This window comes from Phacochoerus africanus, chromosome 2 (genome assembly GCF_016906955.1).
Source record: "Phacochoerus africanus isolate WHEZ1 chromosome 2, ROS_Pafr_v1, whole genome shotgun sequence".
Classification (NCBI taxonomy): Eukaryota; Metazoa; Chordata; class Mammalia; order Artiodactyla; family Suidae; genus Phacochoerus; species Phacochoerus africanus.
The window spans coordinates 160,455,651-160,463,170 of record NC_062545.1 but is presented as its reverse complement, the minus strand read 5'-3'; positions in this window follow the sequence as shown (position 1 = coordinate 160,463,170).

The window sequence follows — 7,520 nt, the reverse complement described above, 5'->3', positions numbered from 1 at the left end:
AAATAAGCCTTCTGAGAGCAGTTTCAGATTTACTACTTTGCTTCCCTCTCAATAGCTTCGTTGTCAAGTTCACAGTGGGAAACCCCAGATATTTCAATATATGAGCCACAAATACTGATCAGTTTTTTGTCCTTTTGGGTTCCTGTGTTTTAATTTGTTTAAAGCTTATGATTTAGATCAAGTTTTTGCTTTAAAACCACTCACCTGTAATTTTCCCGTCATGGCTCAGTGATTAACAAATCCTACTAGGATCCATGAGGTTTCGAGTTCCATCCCTGGCCTTGCTCAGTGGTTTGAGGATCCGACATTGCCATGAGCTGTGGTGTAGGTTGCAGGTGAGGCTCGGATCCTGCATTGCTGTGGCTCTGGCGTAGGCTGGTGGCTACAGGTCTGATATGAACCCTAGCCGGGGAACCTCCATATGCTGAGGGAGTGGCCCAAGAAATGGGAAAAAAAAAAAAAAAAGACAATCAATCAAATAAAACCACTCACCTATATTCTTTTTTTTTTTTTTTTTTTTTTTAAGGTCACACATGGAAGTTCCCAGGCTAGGGGTTGAATCAGAGCTGCAACTGCTACCTATGCCACAGCCGCAGCAACACTGGATCCAGCTGTGTCTGCAACCTACACTACAGCTCATGGCAGTGATCCCTAACCCATTGAGGAAGGCCAGGGATTGAACCTTCGTCCTTGTGGATGCTGGTAGGATTTGTTACTACTGAGCCACGAAGGGAAAGCCCCTAAATTCTGATATGAACTGAGGAATTCACTCTGGAAGAAAGACACTCTAATCCTAAGATCTATTTGATTGAACATAATTTTGGTAGGAAGATGAACTGATTTGTAGGAGCTCATGTTTTTTTCGTGTGTGTGTCTTCAAAAGCAACAATAAAATCAATAGTAATTGACAATCTATTTTTAAAGTAGATAACTCATTAAAAAGCAAAGCTCTCCATGAGGGCTGTAAGCACTTAAAGTGAGAGGGCCCAGACTTTTTCATACTATGTCTTTCCCTCCTTATTGAATCATCGATGACACAAAAAGACCAGATCTTTCCACTTTATCTACTATTCACAGAATTGTTTTGTTCTGTGAACTTTAATGAAAAAGCCTGGTATTGGTCAGTGCAGAAGCACTAGACTTTGCTGATTTTGATTGTACACTCAAGTTCTAAGGATTAAACCTACAGGAATAGGAAAGAACTTGGAATTCACAAGTTGTTTTTTTCTCCTTTTTTTTTTCCAGTGGAAAGAATAGATGTTTAAGAGAAACCTAGCCAAGCAAAATCCCCAGTAATTTGTACCCATTCATATTCTAATATGGTGTCTCTGTACGTTAGTCATTAGTGCTTGTCTTTTGAGTTGCTTTTCCAGGAGCGAGGTGTTGCAAGAGCAATTTGGACTATTGTCTTCTCCTGGCATAATGACTGGTTTGTTGAATAAGGTGCCTATAATGAAACTTATTTAGAAATTGAAACCACAAAACATGGATTCGTTCAAATTACATCATGACCACCAAACTAGCACAGACCAGAGTCATATAATCATGTGGGACAAGCTTAGTTTCTATATGCTTAACCAATGTCTCAAAAAATGACAATCTTTTTCTTAAAAAAATTTGAATGGAAGGTTTAAAGCAAGATATAGACAAGCTAGGACTGATTGGGTTTTTTTGGGTAATGGTTTACTGGTTTTAAGAATGGCTTCCGAAAATAGTAATATAAATACAGAAGGAACACTGATTAGAAAACCACTGTGTTGAAACAATTATAGTAGTAATTGATTCAAGCAAGGATCATTAATGGGTGCTGAAATCTGAAAATGTTTGATGAAGACAAGGATATGTATATCTCAAAATATCTCCTTATTTTATAACATAAAAAGGACAATGGCGACTTTATAATGAAGAAACCCAGAGAACACCACGCAACCAAATGATCAAAGTTAAAATCACTAGTAATGGACAAATGCACATAATGTGCTTCAACATGATGCCATAAGAAGGACATAATATTGCTTATTCCTGCCCCAATCCACAACTTCCTAATCATGAGGAAATTTTAATAATAACAAACTGAGGGATATTTTACCAAATAATTGGTCTGTGTTCTACAAAATATCAATTCCAAGGAGATCAAAGAAAGGCTGAGGAACTGTTTCAGATTAGAAGACAAAAAATGTATGACTGCCAAGTGTAACCATGTAACACTGGATTGGATCCTGAACTGGGAATAATTGCTATAAAAGACATTTGTGGGACAATTAGGGAGAATGGAATACAAACTTTATATTAACTTTTGTGTCAATATCAATGCTATATTTGCAGAGTTCATTGACTGTACCATAGTTATGTTAGAGAGTGCCATTTTTCTTAGGAAGCATGATAAAATATGTAGAGATAAAGGAGCATGATGCACACAGCTTATTTATCAGACTTCTGAATATATGGTGTGTATATATGCGTGTGTGCGTGTGTTTGTGTGTGTGTGTATAGGATAGAGAGGGTGTGGTAGAGATGGAATTATAAAGTGAATGAAACAGGAGTTCCCATCTGATTCCATGAGGTTGCAGGTTCAATCCCTGGCCTTACTCAGTGGGTTAAGGATCTGGTGTTGCCATGAGCCATGGTATAAGTCGCAGACAGGGCTTGGATGTGGTGTTATTGTGGTTGTGGGGTAGGCCAGTGGCTACAGCTCCAGTTGAACTCCTAGCCTGGGAACCACATATGCCGTGGGTGTGGCCCTAAAAAAAGACAAAAAAATAAAAAGCAAATGAAACAAAATATTAGTGATTAGTAAATCTGAATAAGGGTATGTAGTTATTATTTGTAACATTCTTACAACTTTCTGCAAACTTGAAATTAGTTGCAAATGAAAGTTGAAAAAAAAAGAAAAAGTTTTCCTAGAAAAGTCATAAAAAACCAAAACAACAACAACAACAAAAAAATTTATTGTCTACTACCCCAAATTTCTGACCATCTCCTTAATTCAAATCTTTTAATGCTTTTAGTTATATTCTTAATTATATTATTATTCATTCTGTGGGTTAAGTCTGACTTACGGGAACCCAGTTTCATATTTGCAGGTTATAAGCTAATGTAAGTTCCTTTGGAGTCTCTGATTCTCTGGTTTATAGGTAAGAGTTCACTGCTTGAATTTTCCACAGGACTGTTTTCTTCCGTAGTAGGATAAGGCCTTCACTTTTGATATAATACTGACAGTACTTCCTCCTCAAATTATGATTCCCACACAGTCACGGCCTAGGGATGGGTTTTTATAGAGCACCGAGTGTAGTGTTCTGAAATTCCATAAAAAGGAAGAACTTTTCTATGGAAATTTAGTGACATAGCTTTGCTGTAACACTGCAAAATACAATATATGACCTCTAAATAGCTCAGAAATCCTCCAAGGATGTGTTATTTTCCTTAAAATATGAACCATATTTTGAAAAAGGGCCAATGTTGCCACATGATGATAGGTACAATCTGGTGGGTGGTGCACATGAATTCATTCCTCTGAAACAGCCTAACTCAGAGAAAGGGGGTGGGGGTAGGGGTGGGGTGGCCAATAGAGAGACGGTTTGGGTGGGACTCAGGGATAGGGAAAGAATAGATGAGGAAAACAGAGAAAAGGGAGGGATCCAGGGGGATAAAGGAAGAGGAGAGAGAATTTGTTCACTTGTTAGGCTTTGTCTTGGATGCCAGAAGGAAAAAATAAGCACCGGTGAGGGTGCTGAGGCAGCTGGGGAGGTGCAGCCATAACTGAGTAGGTCCGTAGAGGCACAAGGGAAAATAATAGGCAACACCTGACTTCTCTCTCAGCTTCACTTTGCTTCACACTTAGTTGAGACGTAGAGTTCCGTCACTGCTCAATCTGTTTGCGGAGTGTGGATTTGGACAAGCTATGAAAACTGTTCCTCCTGGGTTTTGTATATTCCATTCACAAACTATGAACTCACATGTTTCACAGAGCTTCAGGGGCTCTGGAAGGTATGTTATATTTAGGGAGAGTAAGGAGCAGAGAAAGTCCTCTATAAAGGCTTCCTCTGTAACGTGTGGTTTCCAGGAAATGGCAGGCTGTGGGAAAGCTGGTAAAGAGAGGCTGGGTTAGGGGGATGCTCTATTCTACAGGAGTAATAGTACAGACTTTGAGGTCATTAATTTAAAATTCATTGGAGTTCCCGTCGTGGCGCAGTGGTTCACGAATCCGACTAGGAACCATGAGGTTGCGGGTTCCATGCCTGGCCTTGCTCAGAGGGTTAAGAATCCGGCGTTGCCGTGAGCTGTGGTGTAGGTTGCAGATGAGGCTCGGATCCCGGGTTGCTGTGGCTCTGGTAGGCCAGTGGCTACAGCTCCAATTAGATCCCTAGCCTGGGAACCTCCATATGCCGCAGGTGTGGCCCTAGAAAAGGCAAAAAGACAATAAATAAATAAATAAATAAATAAATAAATGAATTCATTGAGCTAATGACCTCAGCAGTTGTCTCCCCCCACACCCCCAGCTTATTCTGATTCATGATCACTATTTAAAAGACATAGAATTACTTGCTCAACACCTATCCTTACCAATTTCCACCGGCTGTGGGATTTGCTGTTCTGTCCTCTGCGTGATCTTGAATTGACTTCATCAGAGCACAGGCTTTAGCTGGACAGTCCTCACTGTCTTCCAAGTATGTGCTAGAAGACGGACCAGCTGCTGCTAGTGGAGGTGCCTTTCGGGGGCTAGTTGCTCTATGTGTTGCCGATCTTTATTCCTGGAATCAGAGAGACAGGGAGGTTACCATCCTGCTACCTTCCAGCATCATGACTGTGACAACTTGTCTGAGTCCTAGTTTCCTCATTTGCCATACTGGGATAGCAATGACTCCCTCCCTGACTTATTGGAAGGACTGAATGAGATAACAGGCATGGAAGGGCCAGCTACATCTTAGGCCCTCCGCGAGTGTTTACTGTACCTGGATGCGGGTATTACAGTCTGGGTTGTAAGCTCCTGCTGCACTAGGCCTCAGGAGTGCATGGACAAGCACACTCATGTTCATTGTACACACAGTGTGACATGTAGTAGGCACTCAATACATAGTTATTCATGAAATAAATCTCTGCGTTATTATTTTATCACCATACTCAAGGGGCTTAGAGTTTTGCCTGGGGTTAAGGTCAAACTAAGATGCATATTTTTATTACATTTGTTCTATGTAAGGAGAGGTAATGTATCTAAAGATTATAAATTTTCATAGACTTCAAAACTTATAATGTGCTATCATTTAAAGCAAGGATTAGCAAATTTGCAGTAAAGGACCAGATAGTATGTATTTTTGGTTTTGCAGACCATGTGGTTACTTCACAACTACGCAAATCTGCCGTGGTAGCTTGAAAGCAGCCATAGACAGCAGTAAATGAATGGGCATAGCTGTGTATCAATAAAACTTTGTTTATAAAAACAGACAATGGGCCAGATTTGACCTTCAGGCTGTAATTTGGGAGTCCCGATTCAAAGGGTGAAAGCCTTGATTTATTATTATAGAAGTAATAGATACGTGTATTATAGATTTGGATAAGAAAGTTCAAAAGTTTATGTAGTACTAAATCTATTAAAATAAGAATAGCAATAATAACAATAACAACATTTGTATAACACAGTAGAGCAAGGAAATCCATATTATTATTCCCAGGTTTTATTTTTATAGGTGAGAAAATTGAATGTCAGGAGGTATTTGTTCCAGGCCTCGGGCTAGTAAGATTCAGACCAGGTTCTGGATCCTCTGCAAATGTACTCTCTCTCCGTTATGTGTTCTGTGCCATCTCATGGCTGTGACTGTCTTTGGTCCCAGTGTTTCTGTCCCATTGGGCATTTGGCATTGCTTTCAAGCTTGGAGGCTTCAGTTCTTGATCAGAGAGAACTGAAATCTTTTATGAAAAGGGTAATTATATCTTAAGGGTGATTGCAAGTTTTAAAATGTCTATTGTGTTTTGCCTTTGTTATTATTGCTTTTGGTCATTTTAATGGAATTTTTTTCTTTTTTGGATTGTATACATAGTTACCTAGGCTTTTAGGTTTGGAGGATAAAATGATGACCTTGGGGTCAACCATTTACTTTAGATAAAAGATACATTTTCATTAGATCGACGGTCTCTATAATGATATTTCCCCCATAAATGCATTTTTTTTTTTGTCTTTTGGCTGCTTCCCGCGGCATATGGAGGTTTCCAGGCTAGGGGTCGAATCAGAGCTGTAGTCTCCAGCCTACACCAGAGCCACAGCAACGCGGGATCTGAGCCGCATCTGCAACCTACACCACATCTCACAGCAACGCTGGATCCTTAACCCACTGAGCAAGGCCAGGGATGGAACCCATAACCTCATGGTTCCTAGTCGGATTTGTTAACCACTGCGCCGCGACGGGAACTCCCCATAAATGCATTTTTGTTCCCTCATCATTGTGATGTAAAATCAGATGAAAAAGCATCTCTTTACAGTATTTCAAAAATACTGCCTTTGCCACACAAGGGAATTTTAAACATACTATTTTGCTGGCACAAGTTGGCAAAGGCTTTGATGAGTGAATCATTCTGGCAGCCCTGAATTTGAAATTCCAGGCAGAAAAAGAGGAGGTACTAAACAGTTAAATGATTGGCTCATAACTCATGATGAATCCTAACATGTCTGGGTGGAGTCATGAAACTCAGCTTGACACTTGATGAAGCCCTATTTTTACAGCCTTCTTGACACAGAAAAGCTTTAGCTTGCCCGGGATAACACTGACCTCCAAAATTCCTTCAAATGGTAGTGTACTTCTCTAATGTGTTAAATCACTGATATTAGAGAGACTGACCTTCTTCAGTCACAGAAGTGAAATTGTGCATGCAAAGTTCTAAAGGGTGTGGGGCACATGGTGAGTGCTCAGTGAATTCACATGCCCTCTCTAGTGATTTATCACAATCCCTTAATATTTAGCTACATTCAGTGGAGAATTGCATCATTCCTGATTGAACAATCACACCACGCCAAAATTTTAGGCTTGTAGGGCACAGTCATCTGTAATCAGAGCTTTGTTGAATTACTTGAAAGGATGAACAGATGCAATCCTAGATTAAAGGTATTCAAACAAGCCCTGGATCTGCCCAGGCACCTCAGTGCCTGACACATGTGAATGTCACCAGCCAACAATAACATGATGACCAGAAATCCAAGGAGCCCCAGTTAAAAAAAGCCATCCTGTTCTCAGTGTCAATGGTACCCACAGCCATGCTAGATGGCAATCTCAGGAAGTAGTTATTGGTCAACTGGCATGAAGCATTAATTAACTCACAGGTTAGAATTTTCTAACCCCTCATAAATCATAACCAATCACCAAACTCAATGAAGAAATGATGGTTTTTAGAAGTTGGTGGAAATATTTACAGAAAAAGAACTATAAGCCTTTTTCTAATGGAAAAGTGACATGAGGATATTTAACAGCCCAAGTAACCAAGGAAAGCCAAGGGAATTTAGGTAGATCTGACCTACAAGTCGTACAATATTT